This window comes from Oncorhynchus masou, chromosome 7, assembly GCF_036934945.1.
Source record: "Oncorhynchus masou masou isolate Uvic2021 chromosome 7, UVic_Omas_1.1, whole genome shotgun sequence".
Taxonomy (NCBI): domain Eukaryota; kingdom Metazoa; phylum Chordata; class Actinopteri; order Salmoniformes; family Salmonidae; genus Oncorhynchus; species Oncorhynchus masou.
In genome coordinates, this window is record NC_088218.1 from 29,218,872 (window position 1) to 29,227,348 (window position 8,477).

The 8,477-nt window shown below is 42.3% G+C and overlaps 1 non-coding gene across 1 annotated transcript; it reads right to left on the reverse strand.

Moving 5' to 3' along the window:
* Positions 1 to 4,689: 4,689 nt before the first annotated feature.
* On the reverse strand, positions 4,690 to 4,761 carry trnaa-cgc (transfer RNA alanine (anticodon CGC)). The gene has a single exon. It is a non-coding gene; the product is annotated as a tRNA-Ala (tRNA).
* Between the last annotated feature and the right edge of the window lie 3,716 nt (positions 4,762 to 8,477).

The window sequence follows — 8,477 nt, forward strand, 5'->3', positions numbered from 1 at the left end:
GTATCCTGCACTATACTAACGTTCTTTTGGTCCGCTGACAACGTTGGAAGAGGATTTATGCCATTCCTGTATTTTCATTAAAGAACTCTGTTTTCTGTTAAAACCGCTTTTGGGTCTTCACTCAAGTTCATAACATTAGTTGTCCATTTGGGATAGGACTGCAGGCCATCTATCCCACCTCACACCTTTACACACCTGGTTATCCAGCTTTCTCACTCTATAGGCCATGGTAGCATAGGTTACAGGTTTGTAGTCAAGCCACAGATTTCAGGTGAGATCCCATGATACACTCAACAATACAATTCTCATAAATAACCATTAAGCCATTTGCTAAGATTTGCTAAGATTTCCCCCATTTTGACATGTGGAAACCTGTTGTCACTCTTACACTGACGGATAGCTCCAGACACTTTTTTGGTCCTATCTGAGGCATTTTTAAATTCATGTCAAAATGGCCATATTCTGAAGACACTCTTAAAGTCTGCAGGGTAATCGAACTGGCCACATCTAAAGTCAAGCCACAGGTCATAGGTGAGAAACCTTGTTAAACCCTAAAAGAAAAAGAAAAACACGATTGCATTGAAAATAACCAATAACCAAGTCATTCAGGTCACAGACTCCCCTATAGGCATGGTTTGAAACCCACTCCTGACAACTTTTTAGCGCCTGCATGTAAATGACATCTTTTACGGCTGCTGTACCTGTACAGGAACCAAATCAGCAAAAATTCCAGAGCGCCAACTAATTGTACTCGATGTAACTCAAACTTTAATTAAAACTCACATGCAAGGTACTCAATTAAAGCCACACTCGTTGTGAATCTAGCCAACATGTCAGATTTGTAAAATGCTTTTCGGCGAAAGCATGAGAAGCTATTATCTGATAGCATGCAGCCCCCAGAAACACACAAAGGGGACGTAAACAAAGAAATTAGCGTAGCCGGCGCTACCCAAAACGCAGAAATAAAATATAAAACATTCATTACCTTTGACGAGCTTCTTTGTTGGCACTCCTATATGTCCCATAAACATCACAATTGGGTCTTTTTTTCGATTAAAGCGAAAAAAATATATACCCAAAATGTCCATTTATGAACACCGTGAAATCCAGGGAAAAAGTCACGTTTCCCAACGCGACGTCATTTTTTTTAAATTCATAAAGTTGCCTATAAACTTTGACAAAACACTTCAACCTACTTATGTAATCCAACTTTAGGTATTAGTAAACGTTAATAAACAATCAAATTGATCACGGAGCGATCTGTATTCAATAGCTACAAGTTAGGAAAACGAAGTCCATTTTGTCACCTCCATTGTTTCCAGCTGCGGACCCAAAGACAGGATGTGCCATTCACTAATCTGACCAAGGATAAAGTCCCCTGGAAGTCACAACACTGGCGGCATCGTGTGGAAGCTGTAGGAATTGCAAGCCCAGTCCCATCAATTATGACAAGCCATAGACAATACCGAGACTGGCGGATGGATTTTTTCTTTGTCGATTTTGTGATCAGGTTTTCTAGCGATTTTGACCATGGAACTTGTTCTGTTATAGTCACAGGCACCATTGAACCAGTTCTAGAAACTTCAGAGTGTTTTCTATGCACACATACTAATCATATGCATATACTATATTCCTGGCATGAGTAGCAGGATGTTGAAATGTTGCGCGATTTTTGACAAAAAGTTTCGAAAATTCGCTGCAGCCATAACAGGTTTTAATATGAGTAGTGAATAACTATCGTATTTTTAATATTCTGCAGAAACAGCCAGTTGATGAGAGGCTGAAAGAGAATTGCAAGAATAGTGCAATTTCACAGGCGGGCCACAAACAGGCAAATAACAAAAAGCATCTCGGAACGCACAACTCGTCGGTCGTTGTCAGTGGATTGTATTGGCGGGAAGAACAAAAATATTGTCTGCAGGGTAATCGACGTCGCCGCATCTAATGTCAAGCCACAAGTCACAGGTGAGCTGCCTCGTTGAAAATACCCATTAAGCCATTTGTTAACCTCTAGCATCGAGCAATCCCGTATCCGGGAGCGTAATCATAGCCTCAAGTGCATTACCATAACGCAACGTTTCCTATTCATGAAAATCGCAAATTAAATGAAATTATTGAAACACAAGCTTAGCCTTTTTGTCATGTCTTATTATGTCTGTTCCTGTCCTTTCTCTTCACTCTGTCTCTCTCTGCTGGTCTTATTAGGTTACCTTCTCTGTCTCTCCTTCTTCAGCTGTTCTACATCTCCCCTAACTAGCTCATTCATCCTTTCCCACCTGTTCTCTCTTTCTCCTCTGATTAGGTCTCTATTTCTCTCTCTGTTCCTGCTACTTTCAGTGTCAGATTCTTGTTTGTGTTTTTCATGCCAGAAGCAAGCTAGCGTCTCGTTTGCTTCCACCTTGTCCTATCCTGTCGGAGTCAAGCAGGTGCATCCTGCACTATACAACGTCGGAAGAGGATTTATGCCATTCCTGTTTTTTCATTAAAGAACTCTGTTTTCTGTTAAAACCGCTTTTGGGTCTTCACTCAAGTACATAACACTTTTGTTAACAACACTGTCATCTCAGATTTTCAAAATATGCGTTACAGCCAACGCTAGACAAGCATTTGTGTAAGTTTAGCATGGCATAATGCTATGCTAGGTTGTGCTGGCAGCAGGCAACATTTTCACAAAAATAAGAAAAGCAACCAAATTAAATCATTTACCTTTGAAGAACTTCAGATGCTTTCACTCAGGAGACTCCCAGTTAGATAGCAAATGTTCCTTTTTTCCAAAAATAATATTTTTGGAGGCGAAAAACGTCACATTTGTTCATCCTGCTTGGCTGAGAAATCGACCGAAAATACTTCAACTATAACGCCAAACTTTTTTCAAAATTTGCTCCATAATATCGACAGAAACACGGCAAACGTTGTTTAGGATCCCATCCTCAAAGTGTTTTTAACATATGTATTCAATAATATATCCGTGGAGGGAGTTGGTTTCTCATAAGTAACTATTGGAAAAATTGCTACCTCAGTATTTTACACAACGTTTTCTCGGAGAGACACCATGCGTCCACTTGCCCTATATGGTCTCTTACAGCCATTCTCCAATGGAAATGACTAAAAAGACGTCACAATGCTGCAGACACCTTGGGGAAAACGTGGAAAACGTAAGCTGACTCCAAGCTTCTTCACAGCCATATAAGGAGTCATTGGCATGAGGCTGTTTCAAAAAATGCGGCACTTCCTGATTGGATCTTTATCTGGGTTTTGCCTGTAACATCAGTTCTGTGGCGACTCACAGACAATATCTTTGCAGTTTTGGAAACGTCAGAGTGTCTTCTTTCCAAAGCTGTCAATTATATGCATAGTCGAGCATCTTTTCGTGACAAAATATCTTGTTTAAAACAGGAACGTTTTTCATCCAAAAATTAAAATAGCGCCCCCTATATCCAAGAAGTTAAGATTTCCCCCATGTGGACCTGTTGTCACTCGTACCCTGATGGTTGCTGATATTTCCAGACACTTTTTCGGTCTTATCTGAAGAAATTTTATCATTTATATCAGAATGGCCATATTCTGAGGCCAGTTTTAGCGTTCATTCAATGACGATTTACTACTCTTTTCCTATTGAAGGCCATATTGAGGGTAAATCAATGATCATTGATAAAAACAAATGACTATTGAAAGTGCAAGTCAGTATCGTGCATACATTTACTGGTCTCTGTGGTGATTTTAGAAGGCTGTGCCTATTTCTGCTTTAACCCCAAACTCTTTAACCCAATAGACAGGTACTATAGTCAGGATGGCTGAGCATTCTAAGGCGCTGCGTTAAAATAGCACTCTCTTCAAATCCCACTTCTGACAGTTTTTTAGTGCCTCTCGGGTGGCCGAGTGGTTAAGGCGATTGACTAGAAATCCATTAGGCTCTTCATGCGCACGTTTGAATCCTGCTGACAATGAAAATGATTTTTTTTTGACCCCTCCGGAGGTGGAAGTTTAGTTGTGTTTCTTATACCAATCACATCCTCTCAGATCTCCACAAGTACATAGGGATTAGTTGTCCATTTGGGATAGGACTGCAGGCCATCTATCCCGCCTCACACCTTTACACAACTGGTTATCCATCCTTCTAGCTCTATAGGTCACAGTAGTATAGGTTACAGGTTTGTAGTCAAGCCACAGATTTCAGGTGAGATCTCTCAGATCTCCGCCTTACCGCTTGGCCACCATGCCACTCTACTCTGCAAAGATATTTATCAACATTCTGGAAAGTAGTAGTTGTGTAATGTGAATTTGGCATACAAATAAACTCAGTGGAGAACCTTGGGATTGAACCAAGGACCTCATACATAAATAGCATGCACTCCCCCTCTGAGCTTCGATCCCATTTTATTTGCAGATAAAATGCAATATTAATACAATGTACTTTTTATATACACCACTCCATTCAAACTACAATGAAATGATAGCAGTAATTCTAAATACAAGCAAGTATGGACAGTCATCTAACCCATGAACTTCAGTTTTTGAAAATTATGCAATTGAAGTTGGCAACCATGCCACTTCTGTTCAATAATTGTACGAACAGGGATTGAACACGTTCTTCAGATTACAAGAACAAATTATTTAGCACATCACTGTTTCCTGCTGAGAATTTCAACATTCTGGAAAGATGGAGATGGGTCATTGCAAACATTTTAATGGAGAAGCTGGGGATTGAACTCAGGACCTCATATATGCGAAGCATGCACTCTACCACTGAGCTACATCCCCTTTCTGGGAAAGAAAAAAACGTTTCTAATTTTTTTAAATTTCACCTATAATTAACCAGGTAAGCCAGTTGAGAACAAGTTTTCATCTTCAACTGCGACCTGGCCAAGATAAAGCAGAGCAGCGCAACACAAACAACAACACAGAGTTACAGAAGGAATAAACAAGCGTACAGTCAATAACACAATAGAAGAAAAAAAAAGTCTATATACAGTGCGTGCAAATGGAGGTAAGGCAATAAATAGGCCATAGTAGCGAAGTATTTACAAATTAGCAAATTAACACTGGAGTGATAGATGAGCAGATGATGATGTGCAAGTAGAAATACTGGTGTGCAAAGAGCAGAAAGTAAATTAAAACAATATGGGGATGAGGTAGGTAGATTGGGTGGGCTATTTACAGATGGGCTTTGTACAGCTGCAGCGATCAGTTAGCTGCTCAGATAGCCGATGTTTAAAGTTAGCAGTGTTGCCAACACCTCAGTAAGGAAAGTAGCTATTGGCTGTCCTAAAAGTCGCTAGAAGTTGCTAAATGATGTCATCGCCTAATTTACATAATTGTCCATTGTCCTTCCGGCGCCGACAGAGATGGACGCCTCGCTTCGCGTTCCTAGGAAACTATGCAGTTTTTTGTTTTTTTACATGTTATTTCTTACATTAGTACCTTAGGTCATCTTAGGTTTCATTACATACAGTCGAGAAGAACTACGACCAAGATTATGACTTTCGCGAAGCAGATCCTGTGTTCTGCCTTTCACCCAGGACAACGGAATGGATCCCAGCCGGCGACCCAAAAAAACGACATCGTAAAAGAGGGAAACGAAGCGGTCTTCTTGTCAGACTCCGGAGACGGGCACATCGTGCACCACTCCCTAGTATACTTCTCGCCAATGTCCAGTCTCTTGACAACAAGGTTGATGAAATCGGAGCAAGGGTAGCATTCCAGAGGGACATCAGAGACTGTAACGTTCCTTGCTTCACGGAAACATGGCTCACTGGACTCACGCTATCGGAGTCGGTGCAGCCAGCTGGTTTCTCCACGCATCGCGCCGACAGAAACAAACATTTATCTGGTAAGAACAGGGGCGGGGGCGTATGCCTTATGGCTAACGAGACGTGGTGTGATCACAAAAACATACAGGAACTCAAATCCTTCTGTTCACCTGATTTAGAATTCCTCACAATCAAATGTCGACCGCATTATCTACCAAGGGAATTCTCTTCGATTATAATCACAGCCGTATATATTCCCCCCCAAGCAGACACATCGATGGTTCTGAACGAACTTTATTTGACTCTTTGCAAACTGGAATCCATACATCCTGAGGCTGCATTCATTGTAGCTGGGGATTTTAACAAGGCTAATCTGAAAACAAGACTCCATAAATTGAATCAGCATATCGATTGCGCAACAAGGGCTGGCAAAACCTTGGATCATTGCTATTCTAACTTCCCGGACGCATATAAGGCCCTGCCCCACCCTCCGTTCGGAAAAGCTGACCACGACTCCATTTTGTTGATCCCTGCCTACAGACAGAAACTAAAATAAGAAGCTACCACGCTGAGGTTTGTCCAACGCTGGTCCGACCAATCTGATTCCACACTCCAAGACTGCTTCCATCACGTGGACTGGGATATGTGTCGTATTGCGTCAGACAACAACATTGACGAATACGCTGATTCGGTGTGCGAGTTCATTACAATGTGCGTTGAAGATGTCGTTCCCAAGCAACGATTAAAATATTCCCAAACCAGAAACCGTGGATTGATGGCAGCATTCGCGTGAAACTGAAAGCGCGAACCACAGCTTTTAATCAGGGCAAGGTGACCAGAAACATGACCGAATACATACAGTGTAGCTATTCCCTCCGCAAGGCAATCAAACAAGCAAAGCGTCAGTATAGAGACAAAGTAGAATCTCAATTCGACGGCTCAGACACAAGAGGTATGTGGCAGGGTCTACAGTCAATCACGGACTACAAAAAGAAATCAGCCCCGTCACGGACCAGGATGTCTTGCTCCCAGGCAGACTAAATAACTTTTTTGCCTGCTTTGAGGACAATACAGTGCCACTGACACGGCCTGCAATGAAAACATGCGGACTCTCCTTCACTGCAGCCGAGGTCAGTAAAACATTTAAACGTGTTAACCCTCGCAAGGCTGCAGGCCCAGACGGCATCCCCAGCCGCGCCCTCAGAGCATGCGCAGACCAGCTGGCTGGTGTGTTTACGGACATATTCAATCAATCCATATCCCAGTCTGCTGTTCCCACATGCTTCAAGAGGGCCACCATTGTTCCTGTTCCCAAGAAAGCTAAGGTAACTGAGCTAAATGACTACCGCCCCGTAGCACTCACTTCCGTCATCATGAAGTGCTTTGAGAGACTAGTCAAGGACCATATCACCTCCACCCTACCTGACACCCTAGACCCACTCCTCGACCCCGCCTGTGTAACTGGGTACTGGACTTCCTGACGGGCCGGAGGCTGAAGAAATTCGGCTTGTCACCAAAAGCACTCACAAACTTCTACAGATGCACAATCGAGAGCATCCTGGCGGGCCGTATCACCGCCTGGTATGACAACTGCTCCGCCCACAACCGTAAGGCTCTCCAGAGGGTAGTGAGGTCTGCACAACGCATCACCGGGGGCAAACTACCTGCCCTCCAGGACACCTACACCACCCGTTGTTACAGGAAGGCCATAAAGATCATCAAGGACAACAACCACCCGAGCCACTGCCTGTTCACCCCGCTATAATCCAGAAGGCGAGGTCAGTGCAGGTGCATCAAAGCTGGACCGAGAGACTGAAAATCAGCTTCTATCTCAAGGCCATCAGACTGTTATAAACAGCCACCACTAACATTGAGTGGCTGCTGCCAACACACTGACTCGACTCCAGCCACTTTAATAATGGGAATTGATGGGAAATGATGTAAAATATATCACTAGCCACTTTAAACAATGCTACCTAATATAATGTTTACATACCCTACATTATTCATCTCATATGTATACGTATATACTGTACTCTATATCATCTACTGCATCTTTATGTAATACATGTATCACTAGCCACTTTAACTATGCCACTTTGTTTACATACTCATCTCATATGTATATACTGTACTCGATACCATCTACTGTATCTTGCCTATGCTGCTCTGTACCATCACTCATTCATATATCTTTATGTACATATTCTTTATCCCCTTACACTTGTGTGTATAAGACAGTAGTTTTGAAATTGTTAGTTAGATAACTTGTTGGATATTACTGCATTGTCGGAACTAGAAGCACAAGCATTTCGCTACACTCGCATTAACGTCTGCTTACCATGTGTATGTGACAAATAAAATTTGATTTGATTTGATTTGTAATTGTGATAGACACTGTAGGAGTGAGGAATAACATTGTGGAAGAGACAACAAGTGAGTAAAATGAAAATGTCTGCAAGTATTCAGAGGGGTCTGAATACTTGCTAAATACAGCGACTAAGTCGCTAAGTTGGCAACACTGAAAGTTAGTGTCTCCAGCTTCAGCAATTTTTGCAATTCGTTCCAGCCATTGGCAGCAGAGAACTGGAAGAAAAGGCGGCCAAAGGGGGTGTTGGCTTTGGGGATGACCATTGAGATATACCTGCTGGAGCGCGTGCTACAGTTGAGTGTTGTTATCGTGACCAGTGAGCTGAGATAAGGCAGAGCTTTACCTAGCATAGACTA